Genomic DNA, 15,892 nt, shown 5'->3' on the forward strand with positions numbered 1-15,892 from the left:
CTGTTTTTATAGAGATTGACCTTAACATGAAATTTTGGTTTAAAAAAGATTGACTTGCTTAAACCAAGACAACCAATAAAACCCCTTCATATTTGGGAACTAATACTTTCAAAGAGAATATGATTCTTTACTTTCCGAGCATGAAGTTACATGTAAGAAGAATTTTGAAATCTTCTAAAGGAAAGATCAGTTTGATGGTTTGGAAACCCACTGTTTTCTGGAACGCTACTCCAGGGATTTGGGGTGGGGTAAGCTCCGTAAGGGAGTTGAAAGCCTTCAAGAACAGGATATGGTTAGTTTCTGGTCCAATTAATATTCAGATTTAACCAATATTTACAGAGCTGTAATGTTGTGTCTGGCCTCATGCTGTGAGCTCTTTTACATGTCATCTTATGTATTCTTCATAGCACCTTTGAAGTGTGTATTATCATCCCCATCTCATAACCAAGGAGCAAAGGCTTTGGAAGAATAAATGCTTGGTGAAAAAACACACAGCTCGTATAAGTGGAAGAGCCAGGATTCAAACACATCTCCCCATAGCTTGCTATTACATATGTTGTGATTTAGGTCTTAGAACCTGAAACTCCGGGAGTTTGTACGTTGCATCTTACTTCTATATCATGCTCACTGCTCATGATTAGAGATATGTTATTGAAAGGGGAAAAAATCTATTGTGGTGAAATGACTCATTTATACAGTGATTCCATGGAGATGCCACTGCATTTTTTTAAGACTTCTTTATTTATTTGAAAGTGACAGTTACACACAGAGAGAGAGGGAATGGCAGAGAGAGAGAGAGAGAGAGAGGTCTTCCATCTGCTGGTTCACTCTCCAATTGGCCACAATGGCTGGAGCCACGCCAATCTGAAGCCAGAAGCCAGGAGCTTCTTCCAGGTCTCCCACATGAGTGGAGGGGCCCAAGGACTTGGGCCATCTTCCACTTTTTTCCCAGGCCATAGCAGAGAGCTGGATCGGAAGAGGAGCAGCTGGGACTCGAACTGGCACCCAAATGGGATGCTGGCACTGCAGGTGGCGGCTTTACCTGCTAAGCCACAGTGCTAGCCCTGCCATTGCATTTTCAAGACTTTCCTATCCCTTCAATAACAAGCTACTAACATCTGGGACCTTTTGGAAGTCAGAGAATAAGGACACCCAGCTCCGAGCACTCTCAGGGCAACTCAGAGCATCAAAGAAGCTGCCTGTACTCTCTCAACCCCCAAAATTCTCCACTTTTAAGGCTTTCAAATGGGTCCAACATTAATAAATAAAATGCATTTAAAGGGTAGTAAAATAATTGGTTTTGAAAATTTCCACCTAGTTTTCCAGATGAGTTGTAAAAAAAAGGAAAGTTTTATTTATGAGTGTTTATTTACAAGAAAACTAGTAAAGTTTTCTGGCTTTGCAACATGATTAGATTAGGTAATGTTTTAGTTTATGTGTATTTTTCCTCAAATCCTAACTGTCCAAACTGTATCCAGAAAAAAATATTTTCTTATATATCAAAGACATTGTTCCAAATTATGATGCTTCCCCAGCACATTCATTGTTGTATGTTCTTGCTTTTTGAAAACTGTGTATTCTTATTTCGTATTTATAAAACATTAAGCACAAGCTGGATTGTTAAATATAAAAACCACTGCAAATAGTTCTTTGAAGAAATGAAAACCCCGAATCAGCAGTGCTGCAGAAACCTGGAATCACATGGAGATGAGTTTGTTTTTTCTCTCCTCCCCCATCATTGAATGTCCCGCTGAATGTCACTGCAAATTTTCCATACCTAGCCTATCTACAATTAGCTTAGAAAAAAATTAGATGTAGTTTAGGATAAATGCACATATATACATAATATATATACATACAGGGCACGGCTGCTCAGAGCTGCATCTTAGTGATGGGCTGCGGCAGCCGTTTTTTTTTGTTTGTTTTGTTTTGTTTTGTTTTGTTTTGTTTTTAGCCGGAAGACCTGTCTCATGAGGGTATTAGTAAGAGAAAGAGACCCATCCCTCCTCAGCCCCTCAACAAGGCAGCCTCCCGGAAGGAGGAAGTCACGTCCAAGAAGGCGTGAGAAGCTGCTGGAACTGCCTCGCGGGTGAGCTCGGTTAGTGGGGTCCTCTGCGGGGGTTACATGTGGGCCGCGTGGAGAGGGGAGCAAGCGGAGAAGGCTGCAGGCAGCGAGGGCGTCCCTCGGGTTAGTGCCCGCGTCTTGTTTTGCGTTTTAGTAGAATCTTGGCGCCGAGTTGTCGATTAGGAGGGAGCAGTCCCCGGTGCATGCAAGGCAGCCAGGCCCACAATTCAGCTGACTTTCAGAAGTGGCCAGGGTGGGAGAGCCGCTGGTTCAGCTTGGGCAGTTTCTCCAGCATGTCCATCAGCAGGCTGAAGCTGGGTCTCTCCTGCAGGTCGGAAGCCCAGCAGGCAGATAGGATCTCGCTGACTTCCTTCCCCAGACTGACAGAGGCCAGCACGCGCTTCATCAGGGCCTCCGCGGCCTGGGTCTTGAAGGGCCATGGCGTCCCGTGCTTGGAGCTCATACCAGAAGATCCCGAACGCGTAGACGTCAGCAGCTTTGGAGAATGGCAGCTGGTCCTCGTCCTTCCCGGGCATCATCTCAGGCACGATCTCGGGCGCCAGGTAGCACAGCCAGTCGTGGGACAGCTTCAGCTGGTTCTCACGCTGCTCCTCTCGGAACACGCCTGAGACCCCAAAGTCCGTGATGACCGTTTTGCCATTGTCGTAGAAGAAGTTCTTGGACTTGAGATCCTTGTGCGCAATGCCCTTGTCGTGGATGATAGCCCATGCCCTTGATGATCTCCTGCGCGATCTGCCTCAGCTTGTTGATGTTCAGGGACGTCTTGGGGTCCCTCACAAACGAGTGCGACGTCCGCCCCTGGCAGAAGCTGGTGATGATGGCCAGGTGGAGCGGGTTCATGCAGGCGCCCATGAACAGCACCACATTCTCGTGCCGCATCTGCCGGTAGTTCATACCTCCTTCTTGAACAGCTTCAGGTGGTCTGGGTTGTGGCCGTCCATCTCCAGCAGGCGGATGGCCACCTCGCCGTGCCAGCAGCCCCGCTGCACACAGCCCCAGTGGCCCTACCCGATGGGCTCACCCAGCTCCACCTGCTTGAAGGGGATGTCCCATTCCTGCAGGTACACGCTGGTCTGGCTGGCTTTGCGGGAGATGGGGCTGTGCCAGGGCCGCCGGGAGCTGGGCAAGTCGTCCACCTCGTCCTCGTCATCTTTGGCCTCTAACCTCCCCGCCTCCAGCACCTCAGCCTCCACTCCAGGAGCCTCCAGCGTGTCCACTTTCCTTCCCCATTCTTTAAATATAAGATTATGTTTTATTTGTTACATTAAGTGATGTATTAAAAATTCAATGTATATATGAGCTAATGTTTGATGTGATTTGTTTTTGTATAGCATGATTGAAGAAAATAATTGAAAATTTTGCACTTTTTTAGTCCCTTGGAAATTTGTATTTTAAAAGTTTTTAAGAATGTACAAGTATTTTGTATATAATAAATTAGCTTTGTATATGAAAATGGGTTTAAATCAAATAAAAAATTTCTGTTACTTTCAAAAACTGCATGTTATATGCATTTATATGAAGTATATATTATATATAATATAAATATACAATCATCCATCACTGTCCATGGAGGATTGGTTCCAGAACATCTTCAATCCCAGAAGATACCAAAATCTGCAGATGCCCAAGTCTCAGATATTAAATGGCACAGTATTTGCGTATAACCTATACACAGCCTCTCTTATACTTTAAAGCATCTCCAGATTACTTATAATGCTGAATTTCATGTAAATGCTTTGGAAATAGTGGTTATGTTGTGTTGTCTAGTGAATAATAACAGGAAGTAAGAGCCAGTGCATGTTCAGTAGAGACACATTTTTTTTCCTGAATATTTCCCATCTGGTTGGTTGGATCTGGTGGATGTAGAATCCATGGGCATGACCATATTTGTGTAGCTATGAATCTGGCCTCTGCAGAATGGTGGGAATCATGTCAGTCTTTGACTACCAGAGCCAGAAAATAAAGCAAATCTTATAGCATAATCATTCTCTATATTACTAAGAAACACATTTCTTGGATGGTGTTGAGAATAGGACAAAAATAAAAGACATAGGGAGCAGGAGATAGGCATCCCAGAAGTCAAGTCTTTGGGTTCAAATTCAGGACTGTTTCTTACTAATGGAAAGGTCTTGTGAAATCCCTACCTGAACTTGAGCTAGATGTAAACACACTGATCTACCTGAGCTTCCAAGCCCATGTGTTAGGGGCAACTATACAATGACCTTATAAACTGGAAAGTGTTAACATAGGTAAGGCATTTTCTTTTGGAGAAAGAGAAAGATTGGGATTGAGGGGCAGGAGAAGAAGCAAGGCATGAGGAGTAGAGTGGAGGCTTTTATTTCTGTTTTCATACCCTACACACATACTCACGAAAGGACTGGGGGATAGAACATCTGAGTGGTGACTGATGCTCATGTGTCAAGTGCCACAGTCAGGTAGGCAAGAACTGTGGTGGAATGAGGAGGTGAAAAGGTCATGCCAAGGTGGCCGCTGACAACAGAAACTGCCTGGCAACAGGCCGTGATTGGATAGCTTCAGAAACCACATGACAACAGAGCCTGACTGACAGCAGGCCGTGAATGGATGGTTTCAGAAACTGCCTGGCAACAAGAGCCTGCCTGGCAACAGGCTGTGATTGGTTAGGGCATAGATCACCCTTGACCGATTGGCTGCCTTGACTATATAAGCAGCTGTAACAACTGAAATAAACGAGTCTGTGGGCTGCTCACCTCAGGCCTGCTTTCACCCTACTCCTGGGGTCCGTGTGGTGATTCCATGCCTCTTGCCCCCACCACACTCCTCATCTCAGAACGAATCCTCTTAGAAGAAATCCACTGTAACAAAGAACTACTGTGCACTCATGTTCACAACGGGTTTTAACAGTTGCTTGTTTTTTAAAAAAAAATTATTTTTGACAGGCAGAGTTAGACAGTGAGAGAGAGAGACAGAGAGAAAGGTCTTCCTTCCATTGGTTCACCCCCCCAAAATGGCTGCTACAGCCGGTGCACTACACCGATCCAAAGCCAGGAGCCAGGTGTTTCCTCCTGGTCTCCCATGTGGGTGCAGGGCCCAAGGACATGGGCCATCGTCCACTGCTCTCCTGGGCCACAGCAGAGAGCTGGACTGGAAGAGGAGCGACCAGGACAGAATCTGGCGCCCCGACTGGGACTAGAACCCGGGGTGCTGGTGCCTCAGGCGCAGGATTAGCCTATTGAGCCATGGCGCCGGCCTAACAGTTGCTTCTGACAGGTCCTGAGCACCCTGGTAGGCAGTTAGCCTCTCCTAGGTGCCACAGTTACATCCTGCTGGGTATGGAGTGCTGACTGTATTTGTGAATACATGTGAGCAGGAGCCCTGTGAACATTTCCTGTTTCCATGTTTGTTTATTCATCTGGATTCTCCTGCCTGCTTGTTCTACATTCACAGATTCAACCAACCAGATGGGAAATATTCAGGAAAAATGTTGTTTCTGTACTGAACATGTACTGGCTTTTACTTCTTGTCATTATTCACTAAACAATACAGTATAACGAATAGGAGAAAACCTGTTCATCAGAGACTGTTGCAGGGAACAAGGGTGTCTCACAGACGCATGCTGAGCTCCATACTGGCACACTGTGGAGGATCCACACAAGGGATTATTTTCAGTACTTCCAGTTTTATAGGATACTTGAAGTTCCAGTAAGAAGTCAGTTAGCTAGAAGTTGATCCCTTGAACAGAAAGCTACGAAGATCCTTGTGGATTACTATTTTTAAGTTGTTTTATGAGCTGCTTAAGTGATTTTTGTTTTCTTTTTTTAAAAAAAGATTTGTTTATTTATTTGAAAGAGTTATAGAGAGACAGGGGGAAGAGACAGAGGTCATCCATCTTCTGGTTCACTCCTCAGATGGTCGCAATGGCTAGGGCTGAGCCAGGTTGAAGCCAAGAGCCAGGAACTTCATCCATGTCTCCTATGTGGGTGGCAGGGGCCCAAATATTTGGATGAACTTCCATTGCTTTTTCAAAGCCATTATCAGGGAGTTGGATTTGAAGTGGAACAATCAGGGCATGAACCTGTGCCCATATGGGAAGCCAGTGTTGCAGGCAGTGGCTTAACCCACTACGTCACAGTGCTGCTCTTGCCCCCATCTTTTTTTTTAATTTATTTTTATTTTTTTTTATTTTTGACAGGCAGAGTGGACAGTGAGAGAGAGACAGAGAGAGAAAGGTCTTCCTTTGCCGTTGGTTCACCCTCCAATGGCCGCCGCTGCAGCCGGCGCACCGCGCTGATCCGATGGCAGGAGCCAGGATCCAGGTGCTTTTCCTGGTCTCCCATGGGGTGCAGGGCCCAAGCACCTGGGCCATCCTCCACTGCACTCCCTGGCCATAGCAGAGAGCTGGCCTGGAAGAGGGGCAACTGGGACAGAATCCGGCACCCCGACCGGGACTAGAACCCGGTGTGCCGGCGCCGCAAGGTGGAGGATTAGCCTATTGAGCCACGGCGCCGGCCTATTGCCCCCATCTTTATTTTCATATACCTTACTGACTTGCCCAAGTGTGTTCTCTGCTTTACTTCTGATTCCAAAAGGAAGTGACTTCTTGAAAAGTAAATTCTATTTCTAGAGGGGAAAAAGAAGTATTTTTGTTTCTTTTAATTGCAGGTTGGAAGCGCATGAATAATGAAGCTTTAAGAAGTTGAATAGTCAGTCTTCAACAACTGGGTATTTCTGTGGACACAGAGGACTTAACAAGGCTCTAGCATTTCACAGAGACTGATAATAACAACTACCAATGACATTTGTATAGTAATATACAATTTATAAAATATTTCTCAAGCTTCATAGAGCTTTATTTCCAGCATTTAATATACTATTAAAAAGTAATTGCTAAAACTCATTGAGTCTTTTTTTTATGTGACAGATAGAGTTGGACAGTGAGAGAGAGAGAGAGAGACAGGATAAAGGTCTTCCTTCCATTGGTTCACCCCCCAAATGGCCGCCACGGCTGGAGGTATGCCGATCCGAAGCCAGGAGTCAGGTGCTTCCTCCTGGCCTCCCATAAGGGTGCAGGGCCCAAGCACTTGGGCCATCCTCCACTGCCTTCCCAGGCCACAGCAGAGAGCTGGACTGGAAGAGGAGCAACTGGGACTAGAACCTGGCGCCCATATGGGATGCCAGCGCCACAGGCGGAGGATTAACCAAGTGAGCCACAGTGCCAGCCCCCAGCATTGAGTCTTACTGTGTAGATAAAAGGATACTTCAAAAAGTTTGTGGAAAGTGGAATTAAAAGATAAGTGTTTTGGTATAAAAGTGCATGTTTTTTAAAAGATATGTGTTTCAGTATAAAAAATCCATGTATGATTTTTTCATAATACTAGTTTCTATGAACATTTTGAAGACCCCTCGTATGTTAGGCAGTTACATGTAACTTAGTGCACTATTTCACCAGTCCCCAGGACAAACCATATGCTTCCTCCATTCACAGACAGGGAAACTGAGGCTCGAGGAGGTGCATAAGTCACCAGATCAATCCCTGTTACATGATAGCCTTTCTATTTCTTTATACCACACTGCCTACAAGTGGCCCTGTTCAATTATTGCCTGAGGGGCTAATCCATAGCTCCATATTTGCATTGTCTTAGGAGAGGTGAGGGGAGGGTGATGTCCTTAGCTTGCATTACCCAGTGTTCTGTTAACTACAGTTCTGCCAGGTGCTAAGTGTTCTCAGTAAAAACAAAAACAAAAACACCAACTCTGGGGTCAACTGAGTTCTTGAACAGCTGAGTTATACAAATCTAAACATACATTTTCCCTTCCTTCTTTCTTTCTTTCTTTCTTTCTTTCTTTCTTTCTTTCTTTCTTTCTTTCTTTCTTTCTTTCTTTCTTGTACCTTCTCAGGAGCCTTGTGCTTTCCCAAACACTCTTTTGGGGATGCTGACCTGAGTTTTATCCCAAAGAAAGAGGGTGTACAGGCAGAGCTGCGAGGTGAGGCACCTTGACCTCCCAGGGTCTGGTGACCCTTTCGCTCTTCTATTCTAGAAGATAGTTGGGAAAACATTGAAAGAAAGCAGCATAATTTAAAAATAGTGTATTAAAAAAACAGTGCTGCTCAGAGCTACATCCTGCCTCTATTTTCTTTCTCAGCTTCAACCTCTTGGTCAGGGCACATTTTTGGGCATGCCCTGCCTCACCATGCAGCTCAATGAAGATGTGGGGCCTGGTAGGTAGAAAGATTTAGACGCAATCGTATTTCCTTTGCCCTCCTTCACTGGGAACCTGGATAAGTTATATACCCTTTGTGGTTCCATTTCAATTTTTATAAAATGGGAATAATACTACCTACTTGGTAGGGTGGTTGTAAGGATTAAGATTCCATAATAAAGCCTCTGGTATGCAGTCTGGCTCTGAGCAGGTGATGATTAACAGTGGCTACTCAGGTAAGCTAGAAGCAGCGCCATCAAAATTAAAACTTATTTTTGCTATGATCTTGGCCCTGGCATATGAATGAGGTTTAGTAATATTTTTCTTGCTGGCTCTCACTTGTATTTTATATTAGCCACAAATCTTCCTCTTGTTTCTTAACCACAAAACTTAAAGGTATAATGGATTTCTTAAACAGTGGTAGGATGGCATGGGGGCAATCTTATAGGAATCCTTTTGTATGCCTTTAGCGTGGTCTGTGATTCTAAGTGGACTTGAGAGAACATGAAGTAGAATGGCCATCCCTTCCAGTCCTACAGCACATCACCATCTGCAAGCATGTTCCCCTCTGTGATCACACTTGAGTGTCTAACTAATCCTACAGACCTGGCGCTTTCTCAGCTATTGTGCTAAGACACTAAATGGCACTGGGCTCAATCAGGACAACAGAAGTCCCCTTGCAGTACAGGGGTCCCGGTGACATTACAGAAATTCTATATTTAATGTCTTTCATACCTTTTTCCATATAGAATGGATTTTTCTAAATACACAGAAATTCCTGACTCTTCACAATCCTCATGGCCCTAATGAATGAAACCAGAATCCTTGACAAGGTCTTCCCAGTCTAGTCACAACCTGCCTTCCAGGTTCTTCTCTATGGTCCTCCTCTTGCCTTCTCCTCAGCCCTTTCCTACCATAGTAGACCCACTATCATTTCTATGCATAATGCGTATATTTTTCTATGGAATATATCATTTTTATATGAGTGCCTTATTCATGTTGCTTCTTTGAGAAGAGTATTATATCCCCTTCTCTTTAGGCCATCCTCCTATGCATTTTCAAGGCTCAACTTAAATTTCACACCCTCCAACTTCTCCAGGCAGTATGTGCTTCTTACTGTATATTATGATAGCATATGAACACATCTCTACTGGAATAGGACTTACACACTATAATCATTTGAAGGTAATAGGTAGTGACTTATTTCTCTTTTTCTTTTTTTTTTTAGACAGTGAGAGAGACAGAGAGAAAGGTCTTCCTTTTCCGTTGGTTCACTCCCCAAATGGCCACTACGTCCAGTGCACCGCGCTGATCCAAAGCCAGGAGCCAGGTGCTTCCTCCTGATCTCCCATGCAGGTGCAGGGCCCAAGCACTTGGGCCATCGTCCACTGCCTTCCTGGGCCACAGCAGAGAGCTGGACTGGAAGAGGAGCAACCAGGACAGAATCCAGCACTCAATAGGGACTAGAACCTGGGGTATTGGTGCCGCAGGCGGAGGATTAGCCAAGTGTGCTGCGGCGCCAGCCTCTCTTTGTAAGCACTTAATACAGACCAGATGTTGGATAAATGTTTGTTGAATGAATGAATGATGACTAGAGGAGTGAAAGCATTCTCCTAATTCAAGCATTAACAGCCAGCGGGTGTTTGGAGTCAGGAGGGTGTGGGGATTTGAGACTCTAATGTTCCAGGGTCACTCGTGTTGGATAATTACCTTATGGATCTAGCAACTCCAGGAGCATTTGTGGATCAACACAGGAAGTGGAGGGAAGGATGACTGTGTCTTCTGCTGGCCGCTTCCCAGGGTATTTTGGTACTCTTTCACCCGGGGGAGCCTAACCCTTCTTTCTGAGAGCTTGAACAGTAAGTGCCCTCCCCTACCCCTCCAAGTGTGGGTCAGTCAGAGCAAATGTCTCAGTTGGCATGAAGAGGAAGGTGTAGGATGGACTCAGAGAGGGCAAGCCCATGGGTCCATGCACTCTGGAGCTCACTTCCATCTAGGTCCTCAGTCAAAGATGCGAACAACTCCCTCTTCAGGGACGAGCCGACTCCCTTTAGGTCTCCTCTGCTCTTCGCTAATTTCAGCAAGACTCCTTGGTGGCACAGGAGTCAGGAGCAGAAAACAAGTCATGACCCAATTAAGCGATCCTTGAATTTGAGCAGCGCCAGCTGCCACAGAACAAAGCAGGTTTTCAGGGACCCTAAGGAAATCAAGACAAAGCCGGTTCATTGGAAGCATGTCAATAAACGTTAGGGCTGCATGAATAGGCATCACTTCAAGTGGTCAGGCCCGAGGATTTGTCACCTTGGGGGCGGCTGTGGAATGTTCTTTCCTAGGGATTTTAACAGCAGGTTACATTTTTATCTGTCTAGAGTTGTTCAGCTGTGAGCCATCCTGGAAGCACAGAGGGGGTGGCAGTGAGGAGAGATTAGTCTACTCTTAATTATGGAAACTGCTTTAGAGGAGGTATGAGGGGAATTGTGTATGATCTATAGATGTATTTTTACCACAGGCAAGCTCTCTTTTGGTTAGCCATAGAGGCATGACTTGTTTTCTATGGTGATTCAGACGTCTTGGGATTCAACACAATAAATGAGCCCTTTAGTCAGTCTCCACAATAGTGTAAGAGTTCTGGAAGATAGGTATAATAAGATTTAAACCAAAAAAAGTTGCTTTAGCTCATCCTGCGGTTAAAAACAACTTCTAAAGAGTCTGAATTAGTGAAGTTATAAACAGGTTACTAGAATAAGTAATGACACATTTAATGTGAGAGTTAGCAAGGTATAATGAATTAATTCTTGGCCAGACTCCCCAGATTCAAATATTAACTCTACCGCCTATTGGCTGTGTAATTTTGGGGTATCTTAACCTCTCTGTGTCTCAGTTCTCTTTTCTGTAAGAAAAAGAAAATAATATTCCATACTTCATGTGGATACTTTAAGTATGGAAATGAACTCATTCATGTGAAGTACTTAGTGCTGCGCCTGGCATGTGAATATACTAAATAAAATAAAATGTTTGGGCTGTTATTATTATGTTTGCCAAAATTTACATAGTTTTTATGTGCCAAAATTTTATTTGAATATATTAAGACACTGGAAATAACTGTTTTAGAGATTCTCATACGGAGTTAAAATGCCAGGACAAGATGATGAGGTGATTTGTCAAATTTTATATAATTAGCATTATTGGTGAGCCTTGTGTTTGAAAAATCCGACTCATTCAAATGCATTTTGGAGTCTTAAATCCCATTCCTTCCTGTCTTATCTTGAACATTTCAGACTGATTGGCTATTATTTTCCTGTAGGTGTCATAACCTTTTTCCCCTAGTACTTTTCTTTATGTGTTTGCTATATTTGGAAATCTTCACTGCTCCCACCCCATGCTTATTCAATTCTCACTCATCCTACAAGAGCCTTTCAAATCCTATCTTTATACATCCTCCATGTAGCCTTCTTAGACCTCTCCAGGGAAATTGTCCCCTCTTCCTCTGTATTTAGTAATCATTTATATCTTGCTAAGGGTATTCCTCTTCTATTATTTATTTACTTAATAAATTCATTTATTTTGAAAGTCAGAGTTACAGAAAAAGAGAGGGAGAGAAATGAAGAGAGATCTTCCATCCACTGGTTCACTACCCAGAGGGCCGCAATGGCCAGCTGTAGGCCAGGCCAAAGCCAGGAGCTTCATTCTGGTCTTCCACATGGGTAACAGGGGCCCAAACATTTGGGCCGTCTTCCACTGTTTTTCCCAAGCCTTTTGTAGGAAGCTGGTTTGGAAGTGGAGCAGTTGGGATACAAACCTACACTATATGGGATACTGGTGTTGCAGGCTTTACTCACTATGTCACAATTCTGGCCCCTCTCCTATATTATTTTATAGTTTATTGCACTTGTCAAATTTTTCCTACTAGATTTAAACCTCTTCTACCTTCCATATCCCTAGCATAAATCTTAATGTACAACGAGTCCTTGAGATCACTTATTCAGACTGAAGCTGATCTTACAACTTGTTGTCTCCCATGAAAAAATTCCGCCTCTGGGGTGACAGGGTTGAATACAATCACCCATGTTTCTAGTAGCAGGGGTCTCTAGGGATATGAACAAAATTTCTATGCCCAGGTAGGAAAATGTGTGTTTCCCCAGACAGGGCAGAAGGCTTTGCACTGGGCCCTACATGCAATACTATATCACATTCTGCTAAGTATATTTTAATATTAACACTGGCAAAGTAGGATGCAGTCACAGCATAGTCTCCTGCAGGAGTGACGGGTCTGCTCTAAATGAAGAGGTGCAGAATCTGGGGATGTGCAGCCTGGGTGAAGAAGGCTTTCATTGCCTTCAAATATTTGAAGAGTTGTCATGGTAATGATGAGGGGTTAGAGTCTGAAATGCTTCAGAGGACAAAACTAGGATCAGTGGGTGGAAATTACCAGGAGGCAGATCAGCCCAATATTAGAACATTCTAATAACTGTCGCTATTCATCAGTGGAAGGAGCTGCCTGAAACAGTGGTAAGCTCCCCAAGTGGGAACCGAGGCTGGATAAGCTCCTGCCTGTGGGAGTACTGGGTGGGAGGTTGGGTTTCATGACCTCCAATGACCCTTCCACCCCCAAAGATTAATTGGTTTTATGGAAATCTGTATTTGGGCAAAGGGTAGTGGGACAGATATCCTGCTGTGTACTGCATTTTGAATGCTAGCTGTTAGGGATCAAGAAAGAAGTCAATGGCTTATTTTGTCACATTTCTCAAAGAAAGGGATATAAACTTTCATTTAGGGATTTTATAAAATCCATTGAGTTTGATTTTCTTGTTTCATGGCTTAGGTGCCAGGAGGTAGTAGCTGGGTTTCCTGCTTGGTGACAGGCTGAACTGTATTTGCACGAATCGTTTCTTGTGACTCTTGCTTTTGAGTCTGCATTTATAGGCTGTACTTGATACCAGGGCTGCATTTCTATGCCTTGATAATTAGTGCAAAGATGTTCACACTCTGCATGCTGGGGAGGGAAGCGCTGTTTGTGATCTGGTATTAACCTGAATTTCCTGAGTGACTTGAACAGTTTTCACACACTTCTTACACTCCCATGGATAATGGCATGGCTTGCACGCTCCCATGCTGTTGATGTATTCATGTGTGTTCTTAGGATGAAGAAAGTATTCACTGTGTTGGCTGAAGGGGTCCCTTCATTTCCTTCTCCTCCTACTCTCCCAGAAAGAACAAAGTCTTTGCTGTTAGTGATAAAGACCATGTTTGCATTCTCAAAGTAATTAGCAATAGATTCTTTTGCCTATTTCTACACTGCTTACTGCTTATAGTTATGCCATCAGATGTGTGACTTGCATTTATATCCAGCATTGACGGAATCATTTATATCAAAGGTTCACATGTACCCCCATAATCTTACCACTAGACAATCCATACTGGATATATCTTCATTCACCAGGTTGTTGGAAAAGCATTTCCTGAATCTGTGCAAAAGAAAAACCATGTCCCGCCCACCTCTACCCCCAACACTGCATTATCTCAAGGCTTCCTTTTGAGTCAGGTTCAAAGCAGTAACTTTATGCTGATAATTCTGGTTGTATCAGGACAGCTGCAAATAGGAATTGGCTTTAATTAAACTTAAATACAAAATAAACAGGCCTTTGGTAGAGGGTGTTCCCCTTGCTTTTCACCTGCAACTATTGCAACAGAACAGAATAATTGCCTTCACTGTACTTATTTTGGGAAAAGCTTTCTTACTAGCAGTATGTTTGTTTAAATTAAACCAAAGTACTCAAAATGGAATTCAGTCCATTTAAGCTACAATGAGAGATATTACAAATGGTATATATTAATAACGATGATATTAGTTTATGTTAGATTTAGAAACAGTTTCCCTTAAAATAATTATGAATTTCACACAAAGAGCTTCTGAACAAACAAAAGCATCTGAGGCTCTAACCTAGAAGGAGCGACTATACAGCAGGAGAGCTTTTTGTTACCATTCACAAATTATCGCCCTCTGTTCCCTGCTCTAGTTGGGAGCATTTGTTCTCTTTTCAAATTGACCAATAATAGACATAGGAAGAAAGAATATCCACCCGCGCCTGCCATCTACGGTCCAAATCAGTGGACAAAATTTGCTGGGAAACAACAACAACAACACTCTTAGTTTTCTAGTTCTTTCTTAGGATCGGGGTAGCCAGCTCAAACATCTCTCCGCACTAATATTTTGTGCTGTTCTCACTGCTTTATTTGGATGTGATTGGCTTCACATATCACCAGAGACAGCGGAGAGAAATTATTTCCCCAGGAGGGCTCCAAGCTATTAGGATATTACTATAGAAACAGTCTGTCAGCGCTGACATTCTCACACACCAAAATTTGTTTATGTGGAAAACGAACTATTAAAAAGCCAGCCTGATTGTACTCCTGTCCCCCGCCCCCTCCCCAAGTGAGCCATTGTCTACTTTGGATTTTGATGCCATGCTCACAACTATTTCTTCCACTAACCAGAAATTGTCATTCTAAAGAAACATCTGCAGTATGTGCTATGGCAACCTGCATGCAGAGTACCTCGAGCAGCCTGCTCAGTCTCTGCAATGTATCAGAAATGCCAGCCTGCTTCATCAGTGTTAACTGAACTGTCTTTCGATTTCTAAGAGCAAAGTTGGAAACTTACCATCACCATCTTTAATCCTTAGAGGTCAGGTCTCTTCCACATGGTGGCAGGGGAGCCATTTGGGAGGATGTGCAGTCTTTAAACTGAAATCCCTAAGGTTCTAGAAACTCTTGGTTTAGATATTAAGCTCAGAATTTATGTACTTCTTAAATCACCTTAGCTTTCCAAATGTCAAGGTGGTTTTAATACCCTTAACTAAGGGAAAAATTCTGAATGAAACTTTAAAATAAAAGTACACAAAATTGGAATTAAGACTGATACAGTCTGATTTGTAAAATCAGAGATATTTCTTACTTTAAAGGCACAATGGCACAATCTCTCATCTGCTTAAATATTTTTTTCCAGTGACTTTTCCTAGCTTTCTCTGTCCAGTACCACATGTTTGGCAGTGGATTTTTCTGCTCATCTCAGGGAGCAAATGCTTCCCTCTGAAATTATTGGAATGGTTGAGACTTCATAACAGCACCACTCTCTCTGATTGTCATTGACAGAACAGCACAAACAGCTAAATATGTTACATACAGTATTTAGACTTCAGTAATTCTAATTATTTTTTACTTATGGTCAGTTCTGAGTCTGGAAGTTTTTCTGACCCCCCAGTTTTTAAATCCAAAGTACCTCCTAAGGTCATTACCCTCCAGGTCTCATTTATTCCTTTATCCTATGATTGTTTGCTAAGAGAAACTGTGAGAAATTCCATACGTCTCCTCTGCAATCAGTATGAATTACTTATTGCTTGGGGAGGTGCTGAGGATTAAGACTTTGCATACTTTATGTAGAGTCCCTGTAGTTCGCAGACACAAGGGTGGAGAATGGCTCTGAGAGTGTTAGGGAGGATTTTTGAGACTAAGAAAGTCTAGGGCATGATGCAGACAATGACACAAAATGCTAGGGATGAGGACAAGGAAAAGTAGTTAGGGTCAAACCCAAAGCACAGCCACAGAGGCTTCATTAGATAGAGAACC

At 43.4% G+C, this 15,892-nt stretch overlaps 1 pseudogene; it reads right to left on the minus strand.

Moving 5' to 3' along the window:
- Window positions 1-2,189: 2,189 nt before the first annotated feature.
- LOC100339569 (kinase suppressor of Ras 1-like) overlaps window positions 2,190-15,892 on the minus strand; it is a 125,292-nt pseudogene continuing 111,589 nt past the window's right edge.

Source organism: Oryctolagus cuniculus, chromosome 5 (assembly GCF_964237555.1).
Source record: "Oryctolagus cuniculus chromosome 5, mOryCun1.1, whole genome shotgun sequence".
Lineage (NCBI taxonomy): Eukaryota > Metazoa > Chordata > Mammalia > Lagomorpha > Leporidae > Oryctolagus > Oryctolagus cuniculus.